We start from the raw sequence: 13,660 nt of genomic DNA on the forward strand, positions 1-13,660 counted from the left end.
GTGCACATGACCTGCAGGTCAATGGCAGAGACTAGCATGCATCCACTGGATTACCAGTCTAAATTCCCCCCCGCCCCCCAGTTTATTTTCTGTATTTATTTCACTCCTCTTGTATTAAGTCTCTTGTTAAACCTGGAAAATGAAGTAGTGCAATGAGAGGATAACCGCAGCATGTGCTCTCCACTAAATGCAGTTAACTTAACCTAAAATAAGGCTATTTTCCACAAAATTGTAGACAAGTACTTTTTCTTTTCATAGCAAGGACCGAGCAGTTTCATATGCATTTAACAGTTCTGCTTCAACTGTTCTGAAGGTCTGACTTCTTTTTTTTCATACGTATTAAAATATGAAAATCAGATGCAGGCTGTAACCAATTACCTGTGCTCTCCATAACCTAAGTGCACTGCCACAGTTTCTGGACAGGGAGTGTGTCCCAGGGGCAACCAAGACTACCACCCAAAGTAGGGAACCTGGGGAAGCTCTGAGCTTCAGCACGAGACAAGGCCGTGAGTAAAGAGCGCTGTCATTTAATAAGGTCTGTTCTCAGTAATTACAGCGACACAATTTGATCAGTGAGGACTAAGTATCTTCATCTGAAAGGGATCGGATGAAATTAGTGCTGATGTAATAAGTGCCATTTGTCACTATTAGCCAGAGAGGTGTTGACAGGCCCCTGCCGCTGTCACGGTAACGCTGCAGCGCTGTTTCTCCTGATCTGGGTTGAAATTCCAGGAAGTCGCTGAACTCGAGGAGGTGCCACCACAGTCACCCAGTTCACAGAATCATAGAATGGAATCGTAGAATGGCTTGGGTCTAAGGGACCTCAAAGATCATCTAGTTCCAGCTCCCCTGATATAGGCAGGGATGTCACCCACTAAATCAGGTTGCCCAGGGCCTCATCTAACCTGGTATTGAACACTCCCAGGGGATGGGGCATCCACAGCCTCTCTGGGCAACTCATTCCAGTGCCTTACCACCAAAGTTGTGCTCTTTCCCAGCATGAGTCACTCAAGACCATCTAATGCTACCAATGCTGGTATTCCTGGCTATCAGCCATCTCGAGGCTGCATCCTCAGGGATGCACCCTCTGGACAATGATGTCTCTGGCATTTGTTGGCATAAGAGCCTTTCATGTGACTGGAACCAGATAGAAGACCACTTTCCACCAGGCAGCCCCGCAAAGGAAACTTTCATCTTCAGCACAGGCACGTATCTCTCCAAAAGAGAAATTCTGATTCCATGTAGTGAGATTATTCATATATAAGTTACATACTGTTACAACATCTTCCACTGGCACTTTCCAGGACATGAAATGAAAAGGAAAGAGCTGCTCCTAACAGAGTAAAATATTCAGTGTGAAATACTGCATGACAGAAAAAGAAATTCCCTTGATCAGATACTCATTATCAATGCAAGTAGCCAAAATGCGATCTTAATTACTATCAGTAGGTGGAAGTTTCTTGGATGTTAAATTACCTGCAGCAATTACAAACTACTGAGTAACCTGTTTACAGCTTCCTGAAATTATCATCACCTAATTTGGCAATCTGCCATATTTTTATTTCATTAAAAACTTAATGTACCATAACATAATAGCAATAATAAAGCTGTCAAGGGCCACTCTTCACGATTTACTTAGATATCATCTGTTTATTATTTCTCAAAAACAACAACCAAGCAGAAAGAAAATGTGGAGACTAACAGGTCATCTGAGGAATGAAGAATATGAAGAGCTCCCTCATTCTGCTCATTCCAAATTTGTATCCATCCCATTTGTCTCACAGTCAAAATTATGCACAGAAAATACCTAATAACCTGGCTTTGAAGAACTTAAATGCTTGCTACGGTATAATGCATTAAGATAAGATCAAACATAACTTGCCAGAACCAAGTAATAATTACTGGTGTCTTGCACTATATATAACATTAACGATGCCAATGAATTCTATCATGATTTTCAAGCTGTCATTTGGAAGAACTACTTCTTCTGTCAGGATACCTTTACAATTAAATATTGAAGCATCTGAATAAATTGGAGTAGCTGGAACTAACGCAAAATTGAAAAATAAGTGACTATCACAAAACCCAAAGTTACTAGATGACTGGTTAATCCCTCCAATTAGAACCCCCCAGCATCAGCCAAAATGGAGGAAGGTAGTAGGCTGTGCTCTTAGCAGGCACTGTTTGCTTAGAGGTTTCATCATTCAGGTGGAGTGTAGGTCTAAAACCATGAGTATTTAAGTGTCGTCTATAAAACCAACTGTTCCCTTTCCAGCAGAAGTGTTGATTTGCTTCTACATGTACCTGCTCAAGTACTGATATGCACCAAGTCTGCTTAAGTTTTGATGCATATGAAGTGCTAAGAGATGCAGGTTTTTGTAAGCAACAAGTGTGTATTGCTAGATATAGGCGGAACAACAGTATCAACAGTAGTACTAGGTATGAGTAGAAAGACAACATTGGTGGAGCTGAGCCCCTAGAAAAAAAGTACGCTGGTGCTTCTGGATTTAATGCACTAATCTCTCGTGCATTGCTGACAAATGCTGAAGTAGTGTAGCACATATTTATATTAAAAATAGGCTTACTGAGTAACACATTAGGCATTATACTTTGCCAACTTGGGATTTTGTTTGTTTCTTGCTTAGTTATCAAGAAAAGTGATAAAATGCCTTTACATTATATTTTTGTGCATCACTAAGTTATTGAAATCACAATGACAGAGCATTTTATTTACAAAATATTCGACAACTTCACAAGTGGGGCAAATAAACCAAGACATGATGTATTAAATTCTCAAGTAGTGAGGGATAAATTAACACTATGTTTCACTACTGACGGAGAGCTAAAAGAAACAGTAGTTGGTATTGTTTAGGTAATTCACAGTTTTAATCTCGAGTTTTCAAGTAAGGGAAAAACTGCTGGATATACTCACATACACACAGTATGTCTCTGAGCTTTAGATTAATGCATCAAATAGAAGACAATCAACATATATATGTACTAAAGAAATCTGAAGGGAACCTGCAGTAAAATAAAACCCTTGCAGGAAAAAAAAAAAAGCCCTTTTTATTAAAACAATTCTGCTCGTACCATTTCTCCCCTGGTATGGGCATTAACCATAAGTGTGATTTACAATGAACATTTCTTCTGGTTACAAGCACTTCATAGCTACACTAGTACACATTTCTATGGGTAAGCAAGCAGAGTAGTACATTTTCCTCACTTTCAAGCTAGGAACAACTGCTTATCCTACAGCACCTTTAACAGGGAATATCTAAAAAATGAAAAGCAAATATTAAACTGACATTCAAATTCGTATCCAAGTATATCCTGTGAAATAACAATAATTTACAACAGTTACGCCAAAATCTCCACACTATTTCACATACTCTGTCAGATCCATATCAGTCATTATTGGAATACATGTACAGGTTTTCCCATTTTTTCTCCAGGTGCAATCTGAGAGTGCAAAGGCGGGGGAAGAGTTGTTATTCTCCATCTGAAGCACCTCACAGAGACTACACAACTAGCAGAAGGGGAATCAAAACTTAAATTCTACACCTGAACTGGGGAACAAAATCTGAAATTTAAAGTTCATGTTTTATGCCATGCTAACTTGCAGACTAAAATGAGGTTACAAGGGACTTTATCTTATTCCATCTTCTGCTTATATAGACCTTCTGTGGTCAATCTGATACTGTGCCTACAAAACACATCTTTATCTGGTCTCTACACCTGGTAAAATGACCTCCTGGTTACTATGAATGTGTCTACACTGCTCTGTATCCTACCTTGTAAGTGAACTTATGCAGACGTTGGAAAGAAGCAAAAGAAGTATGAAAAATTATGCCAGTCCAAATGCAAGGCTCAGAAGGCTATACCGTTTCCAGTACATGGACTAGCTCACTCAACCCCTTATATTACTGAATTGGACAATGTAGACGTAGCTTTACAAGCTATGCTATTGGCAACATTACTAGTGGCAGATCATCTAGTGAGCTGGCACTGGAGTGCCTGTATTCTTCATGTGTCGATCACAACGTCCGTAAAAATTTTTAAAAGAAGATGATTTACTAGCTATGTGGGAAGGCAAACAGGCTTGCTGATACCTGGGTACCATCCGATATGGTATGACAATTGCTACCTCAACCGTAGTTTTTCTCCTTCTTATTTGTTATGGCAATGATGTCAATGAATTACTGAATTACTGGACTCCTGGATGAATTTTCACCACAACACTTCTTCGAAATTTTTTTTTTTTAAGTAACCTTCAGCTAACATTCTTTAACCAATTATTTGTAAGCAACTTATTAAAAATGCACTTTGAGACAGTTCAGGAATGATTACATCATCCCATCCTTCATGCTGCTATCATTAAAGCCCAAAATTTCTGAAAAGACTTAAAAAAACCAAAAGAACCACAAAAGGACATCAACACTTCTGAACATGCTTTGGTGATAATTTCAGCTTTTACAAAGGCTTAATTTAATCTGAAACTTGTACTTAAAGGGAAAAAGCTCAAAATAGTATCTGCTCACAGCACAGCAGATGGTCCAGACAATAAAAAAGACAGAATTATTTGAGGAACGTGAATTGCTCACTGATGCAGACGGAGACAGTTAGGAACTGTGCAGTGAAAAATAGTATTTTACTGGAATAGACTATTTTGTAAAACAAATGTTGAAAGCTTGATATGCATTAATGTACCCAATGTAGACTCAGATACATATTCTATAGATATCTTATTACAGGATGAGAGAAAAAACTTTAACTTGTAGTTTTTCTAGGCATAAAAATGTTTCTTACCAAGATCTATTCCAAATTATGTTTAATGTAGTCATGGAAAGGGAAAAACAATCATGAAGAACAACTTAGATCTAACTGGAAAACCATAGCTAAATATTCAAGTTATCTGATCTATTTATTTTTATTTTTTTGCATACAGAGCTATAGTCCATGGCCATAAATCATTTAGTATGTCTCCTTGAGATTGAAACATTTAAATAACAGCTTAATTTGGGATAGCTGTAGAGTTTACTTATTTAATAATTATATAATCTCTGTTTCTCAATTTACCCTATTTCCAACTCTTTCCATTAGCTTCATTAGTAATTTCTTTTGTACATTTACCATATTTTCTTGCAGTTAAAATGAAGAAAAAGTCTCATTTAACCTGAAATGCCTTTTGTTTATTATAGCTTATTTTCATCCAGTTCATGCAACAGTTCTTTAAAGATTATTCAGAAGAAGATGGAAGTTGAAGGAACTTTGTCTTGTAACACACTCTGGCTTCTGCTCTAGCAAACACATCAAACAATTCCTTTCAGAGGCCAAGGAAGTACCATACAGACCTCTTTTTTTGTCCACACTGATTTCTCTTGAAAAGCTTTTTTCAGAACTTTGCATCTGATGATGCCTGCCAGCTTTCTTCCCATTTCCAGGCTAGATGTATTTGTTATAAATTAATGTTTTCCTTTAGCTTAACATCTCCCTGACACTATCACATTGCTCTGTTTAGAGAAGGCAATAGCATTTCCCCCTTCCCTGCCATATTTATTGTAATAAATTAAACCATCCCTGCTCTTAACCTTATGTCTTAATAAAATGTTTTTTGTCCCTTTGTCATGTCAGTGGGCCTTCTCTACACTTATTCCAATTTGAATTGATCTCTGTTGATTGAGCAAAAATTCCAAATTAAATTGTACATTGATTCACATAACAATACTAAAGCTTCCATATCTCTTTTGGAAATACAACCTCTACCAAGTACTCTCTGTGCTTTGGATGGTGATCTACTGACTTTCTGAATGTCTAGCAGACTAGGCTATCTGTCACAGATAAATAAACCCTGTGCACATGCAGGGCAACCCAGTCTATCTCTGTAGTTAATAGGATACAACCTAATAAGTTATCAATGGCTCTATGATACAAAGCTAATCTGGAGGTTCATGATAAATCTGGGGTACACTTGAGGCACATCAGCACAACAGCTGCAGAAGGTAGAAACAAATCAGCTGCCCAAGATGTGAAAACTAGGCACAATGAACTGGACATTACCTCTTTTTGTTCAACAAGGATAACATCCGCCTTTTTCATAGTCTCACCAAAAGTGGTTGCTAATAATTACTTTGCAATCTGCTTGTACATTGACACTGTATTAGTAAGTTCCTCATATTTTCAGCCAACAAGAAAATAAAAATAGGATAAAATTCTCATGTAAATGATTTTGCTCTTTTTTTTTTTTCCTACCACATTTCATCCATCTCTTTTCTCTGTAAGCTACTGTCTCATCTTCATCCTGTTTTTCCTGTATCCATTTCAGTATGGATAATGCCTCCTAACTTTATATTATGAGCAAGTAACTAAATTTTTTTCAGGCAATAGTTGTCTGTATAAGCAAAACTAATTTTGTAAGGAACATACCAGAGCAAAATTACAGGAGAAGAAATTGATACACAGAAATATACAATAGCTGATTTAAGAGAGAAGGAATAAAAGGTTAGAACAAAGATTTCTGGAGTTAAGAAAAATATATTGTTACTTGAAGATTATTCCCTATGGCCTTGTTTCATCAGAAGCCTAGAAATTGTCTTCACTCCTCCACTGTAATGACTGCCTGGTATTCACTGGAGAGCATGTTTTACACCTTCTGTAAGGCCGAAGCCTGTGACAGAAATCACCACTGTCCATGATTTCAAAGGAAACTTCAGCATTCGCTGTCTCCATAGCTTTGACTAGCAGTTAAACACTCACAATAATTCTTGCTGTTAATGAGAAAGCAATCACCAGGACAAGGAATTTCAGTGTTTCCACATTAACAGTTACCATTACATGCTAATCACATTTTAATTGCCAACCAGTTGCTACCAAAAAAGAACAGGCTACAAAAGCAGAAAATAAAATTGATGGGGCAGAAGTTTCAGTTTATTACTTCTTTCATGTTTAATTTCTGTTACTTACTGTCTGACCAGCATCTGTGTGAAATATAACATTATGTTAGAGGGCTCAGAGCCCTTGGGTCAGGTAATTCCATAAAAATCAGTCTGAGAAATATTTCACTTTCCAGTGAGTCTAGGCTGAAACTGTAGATTTTCATGCCATCAATCAGCTTTAGGGTGGGTTCAAAAACTTGTCACCCCTATTGCTCTCAGTTTAAGCCACCCAAAGTTTTCTGTGTCCAACCTGTGCTTGTTATTTCAATTATCCTGCCAACTTAATGCCCATGCACATCTTCCAGATCTGTCAGCATGGTGAAGCAGAGACTTTTAAACCGTGGCAAAGTACAAGGGTAATGCAGCCATGTAATTACCAGGTGGTAAGATAGGGACCAGAAGCTCAGTACTCTGTGCTTTGGAAAACCTGACAAACCTGCCCAGGTAATCCTACAGGGGAAAGAAGTTCTCAGGAAAACAGAGCAAAACAAAAGCCAACCCAGTAATCCAAACAGGAACAGCTTGGTAAGAGGGAATCCCAATCAATACGTTTCTCTACCTTAGTGTTGATGGTTCTCCTTTTAATCCCTAATTTTGCATTTTATTTTTTTTTGTATGCTTCTAATATGGTTTCCTACAACAGGAGAGACATTTTCTAAGGCCCACAGCTTTTGTCAATATTGATTGAAAGACCTCACTCCCACTAACACTATGATTTCAAAGTTAAACAGTTCTCAGATCTAACTGGTACAGTGCTTAATAGTGCTAAAAATCACTTTCATCTATATTAGATTGTGGAAAGACAGCAGTTGAGCTATGAACTTTTTGCTTTGTTTCTAGGCTACCTACAGTGTTTTAAAATTCAGCATCGTAGAAAAAGCGAAAATAAGTCAAAAGGAAAAATTCTAAAATTGAAGTTATCTTGATATAAAAGCACATTCTATATAACATACTATTGTCTAAAACCATCAGCTCCTACAGGCTAACTAACAACTGTAGTTAGTTGTTCTTAAATAATGGCTTTAAGAAGCACAGATAGAGCACCTTTGCCTTGTAACCTTTCCCTGGCAATTGTCAGCAAATGGACATCTCACTAATTAGGTGGGGTTTGAGTGCAAGTTTTCTAGCTTCTACAGAAGAAATAGGAATTTAACCCTTACCAGCAATGGATACAGTATGACCAAACAACAATACCACAGAAATCAATTTGTTACATATATGACTAAGAGGGAAATGGTTATAAGGAGTTAAGCCAGACACGAGGAGAGGATGTTCCCTTCATCTTTCATTGACAGGATGTTGTTTGCAAAACAAAGCCTCATACTTGTATTTGCATGTTAAATTTGTATGACATTACCAGATTCAGTGGTGCTGGAAGACAACATAACCAATTATCTCTGACTTACATTAAAAAAAATAACCTTTTCTTAATTTCACTTGCAAGCTGTCCATCCCCCTCTGATTCTTACTGGCATCTGGTGGTACAGATTTTTGTTGTTGTTGTTGGAAATACAGATTCTTTGCTGGTCAGAACAGGAATTTCCTAGTATAAATGCAGTCTCTGGACTGTAGAGGGTTAAGAGAATTGGAGTTAGGCCTGAGTTTATAGGTCTGATGGTGTCACTAGGCAACAAGTAACCTGCTGCAGCCAGCTCTTTTCAACCTCCTTGCTTCCTAATGAAGCCTGGTCTGCAATTGCTTTAGAGACAACAATAAAACAGTGTTTATTCTCTCTTCTTCTCACTCCCACCAAAAAATAATATAAAACAACACCCCACCACCACCATCACCCCCAGACCCAAGGGTGATGCTGCAGCTGCAGGTACACCAGGCTGAAAGCAGGAGTTAAAAGTGGTAGCTTCTGTGTGGTGAGGGTGACTGGAGCTCCTATGTTTTATCCATGTTTCAAGAGCTAAGTCCAGGAAAAGGTCTGTAGCTATAAGTCTAGGAGAAAATATAAAGATAGAAAAAAGGAGAACAAAAAAATTAAAGGAAGGAAAAAAAGAAAATGTCACGACTATTTTGAGCAGTTTTGAGCTTGTAACTACATCATAGTGCTTTTCCAAAGACCCATTAAAGTACAATCCAAAGTTGTTCACATCCATTTAAATTGAAAATTTAGTCATGTTGTTTCTGTGGCTTGGCTGATTGTGTCTTATATTCTTACCTGTTCTAAAGGATTACAACACGAGTCTGATTTAAACAGCTAATTCTGTAATGTTGTCTCGTAGACACTATTTCCCCTCACACAGGAATATTAAACATATTCTGATGAACTAATGCAAACCTCTTCATTGGTTCTTTTAAAAAACATTTAACTACACAAAATCTCTTATAAAAATAAAAGAATGACCTTTAAATTCCACAGAAATATTGTAGAATTTGAATACAATGCAGTGAAAATATATCAGTGCTATGCAATCATCAAGTCATACTTTGTTTTCTGCACTGAAACAGAACAGTAACACATATGCTTTTAATTTGTACGGTCCAAGAGATTACATGTTCTAGCATTCGATACTTCTTGCTCTTTATTATAAATCTTAATTCTGTTATCTTAAATACCACACCCGATACACCCCTAATTTTTTTGACAAGCTAAGACATCTATTTTACTAGAAGTGAGGTCCTTGTACATTAGGTAAGCTTAGTATCTCACCAACAGGTTAAAAATATGAACATATTGCACAAGATTGTCAGAACAACAGCCCTGCATAGTTATGAATACACACAACATGACCTGTGCCCTGCTACTTTGCAATTGCAGCACATTTTCCCCAGAGGTAAGATTCAGACACACTAAAGCTAATTTGACACTTCATGTCAACAACATAAAACTAGTGACTCTGTTGTCCTGGCTAAGATACAACATGTTTCTCTCTCTCTCTCTCTTTTTTTTTTTTTTAAACAATGCATATTATGGATTTAATTAATATAGCCTCTCTCAAAATAGAGATTGAAAGCTGTTTCCATTGCGGTATTGATTCTGCACACTACTCAGTATTTTTTTGCATTTGTGAGTAAGCTCAGCACTGCTGGGCCTTTACTGCAAGTAGGTTTTTGTTTCTGAAGACAATATGCCTAATTTCCTCCTTTGAAATAACTTTTTAGTCAGTCTGCTTTCATGCCCACTGTCTTTCAGGTTTAAAGCCCTCCCTTTTTATTGGGGATGTTTAGTCTAGACAAGAGAAGGCTCCAGGGAAACCTTATAGCAGCTTTCCAGTACTTAAAGGGGGCCTACAAGTGAGATGGGGAGACAGACTTCATTAGCGAGTATAGTGATAGGACAAGGGCTAATGGCTTTCAGCTGAAAGAGGGTAGATTTTGGTTAGATATAAGGAAGAAACTCTCTATAAGGGTGGTGAGACACTGGAACAGGTTGCCCAGAGAGGCTATGTGTGCCTGATCCCTGGAAGTGTTTAAGGCCAGGTTGGATGGGGCTTTGAGCAACCTGATCTGGTGGGAGGTGTTCCAGAGTTGGAACCAGGTAGCATTTAAGCTTTCTTCCAACTCTAACCATTCTGTGATTATGCTGGACAAGCAGCAGGTTCTTAATCTTCATCTGCTCCAGACCCTCTGCAGCCTAGAAAAGCCAGAACTGAGATAACATAGGAGTAAGGATGCTGCTACTATACATGGAGCTGAAATGAATTTCAGCAACAAAGAAATGTATTCTCAGTTTGGTGATCTCTGTTTACAGCCAGAAAACAAGTAATCAGGTTCACAGAGAAAGAATAGTTACTAGCTGAGTAATGAAGAGGTTACACACAGCTCTCTAATCTCTTCTTAAGATGAAGGGAAAGCAACAAGCTAAATAAGTAGGTTCTAGGTCATTCATCCATCTAGCAATCTTGGTTAACTCCCTTAGTGCCACATAAAAACAAGTGAAATCAAACCTTTTCTTAGAGATGCAGCTTGTAGCCGCAACTGTTTGCCTCATGCAGGAGGCAGGCCAGATCAGCAGAAAGCCTCTTCAGTGACTGACAAGAAATTTATGCCCAAGGAGAGCGTATCATAAAAACACAATACAGTTACAATATCATAAATTCGAAGTGATAAAGCTGTGCTTCACCAACAAAAGGTATCAGCCTCCCATGCACCCACACTGGATGGAAAAGTACTTGCTCTAGCAGGGACCAAGGGGACCACTGTGCTTCACTCTTATCTGGTTCACCCCCATTTGGGCGTCTGGTTCAGGCAGCCATAAGGAAACCACAGAATTAGCCTCAGAGTACGGAAATTACAGTCAAAATAACATCACCATGTCAACAGCTAAGTCCTCCACGAGGAGGACAGATCAAAGCCCTCACATCTAATATACTGACTATACACGTTATGCAAAAACTGGCCCAGTTTGATGAAAGAACTAAGCTTCTCAGACAGAGTTCATAGCTTATGTGCAAATCTCTTACTGAGCACAGGCACTTGCATAGCAAATGTTGCAGGTGGTTAAAAAATTACTACCATCCTCTTTTGCAACAAGACACCTATGACTGTTCTGATCCCAGGACTGACAGCTTACCAGGTTCATGCTCCTTTCCCTTTCCCACTTCAGCACTAGCTCTGAATGCTGATGAGACGTGTTACCCCAAGCAGTTAACTCAAGTACTTCGGATTCTCTTAGGACCTGACCCATAAACATTCAGGGACCAGTCAATCCTGTTACCTGAAGCAGTGCCAGGTGCTTTGTTGGTGCTGCTTGGATGATAAAAAAACTACACACATGCACACAAATACAACCCTTGTGCAGGTGGTGGGGAGGAACAAAACCAAGACCACAGCTTTTAACATAACAGGGATTAAGGAAAGGTATTTACTGTCAAAATGCAACATCTCTTGCTTGCTTCTCAGAAGCATACAGTAATTAAGGAAAACAGCAACTTAAATGTATTTTGTTTTATCTGCAACATTGAAAGCTTCAATTTTCTTTTGAAGGGGAAACATTGAAGGGGGAACAATGAATTTCTTTCCAGTAGGGAGAAAATTGTTCTGTGATTATAATGACATCATGCTGCCTTTCATGGACTGCAGCAAGCCTAAGAACTTAAGGAAGAGGAAGGGCACATGAAATACGGTACAGCATTTCAGTTGTAAAAAAAAAACAAAACAAAACAAAAAAACTTATACATATGTATATTCCAGAAATAAGGAGTAAAATTATTTATTTATTTATTTGAACCTGAGTCAACTCCCTTTCCATTAGCCAAAACACTTGTAAGATTTGGGACTGGCAGAAATAAGTGATTTTTAATTCTATTTTCTTCAGTAAAGTAGCAATAAGCCAGAACAAGAAGATGGATCTAAATACCTTTGGAAGGAAATCAAGATCACAATAATGCTCAAAATCTGCAGTGCAATTTCATCACCATGTTTTTTGCAACATTACATACAGAAAAAAGCTTATTTGTTTACAGCACATTATGTTATAATGAGAACTTTTTTCATGTCACTTGTAGAATTAAAATACTGAAGTGAAAAAGCATAAATTTGTTCCCAGCAATCTGAGTTTGTTTCATAAAAAATTATAATTCTTATACTCAACTATGTTCCACAGTTGCATAAGTGAACAACCATCAAGCCCTGTTTAGATTTTCGGGTCTTTGGGACCAGGACCATAATATTCATATATTTTGGGTCCCATTTAGTCTCAGTGCAAAAGAGTGGCCATTCTTAATCTATAGTGAAAAGTAACTGTTGGGTGTTGCCAAGCATCATGATGGGTCAGGCAGGGAGACCTCTTGCAGAGGAACTGCACCTACTCCTGCTACTTCCTCCCCTGCTGCAGCAAGGCCTCTCTGAGGTCATCTTCCCCTTCCTTCTACCACTAGTCACTTCTTATGATTCAGGTCCCTCATCTTTAGGGCAGCGTAATTCAGTTGTGTCTGCTTTACCGAGATGCCTAAAGCTTCCTCCAAGCTAAGCCAATACACAAAGGAGGTACTGCTTTGAGCTCTTTTTCCTGGGAGTCTAGCAACCTTGTTGTCATTCTCAAATGTGAAGCACAAAACTCCCTTACAAAAGACTGCAGCAAAGCCTCAACCACCAAGGAATTGCTGGATATCATTACTCAAAACAACAGGGCAGAAAGCAGTGCACTGCTTCTTTGCACATCACTGTTATTTGGAAAATGTTTTTCTTACAGAGAAATGGAAGAGAACACATGTATCTCATGAAACTCTGCTCATACAGTACTGAAAAGGTTGCTTTCATGTCTGAAGTTTTAACACTTGAAAGAAAAAGTTTTGTCAGGTAGTGGTCAAAATATCCTATCACTTGTGGCTAAAGGAAAATAGTTCTACGGAGACATCCCCAGAACATGGTAGAGTTATTTTTGATCCAAACAAGATTTTACAAGACTCATAATGCAAAAACATACTATATTGCTTTATTTTGATATCTATCACAGGTTTTACAAGTGCACATATTGTCCTAGTAAGAATCTCAGATATACTGTAAGACACTATCTGAGACGACCTTCGTTTTCTAGGTTCTCCTTGCCCAAACTCAGAAATCTGCCAGGGAAAAATCTGAGCTTTATAGATTGCAATGCTAATACATCAGTGTAATTTTCAAACAATGAGGGAAGCTGGGGAGTAGTCACTGATAACATCCTAGCAGCAGTTTACACCTCTTTGTATTTAGAAGCCTTTCACATTTCTATGAATTGCAGCTGAGGTGGTATCCCCACTGGGAGAGTGCAACAACCCCTCAAATCACCAAGAAATGAA

The 13,660-nt window shown here is 38.2% G+C and overlaps 1 protein-coding gene across 5 annotated transcripts in view; it reads right to left on the reverse strand.

The window, feature by feature from the left end:
- DSCAM (DS cell adhesion molecule) overlaps positions 1–13,660 on the reverse strand; it is a 484,619-nt gene that overhangs the window by 216,860 nt on the left and 254,099 nt on the right. The gene's annotated exons all lie outside the window — the stretch shown is intronic.

This window comes from Anser anser (assembly GCF_964211835.1).
Source record: "Anser anser genome assembly, chromosome: 1".
In the NCBI taxonomy this organism is placed as follows: domain Eukaryota; kingdom Metazoa; phylum Chordata; class Aves; order Anseriformes; family Anatidae; genus Anser; species Anser anser.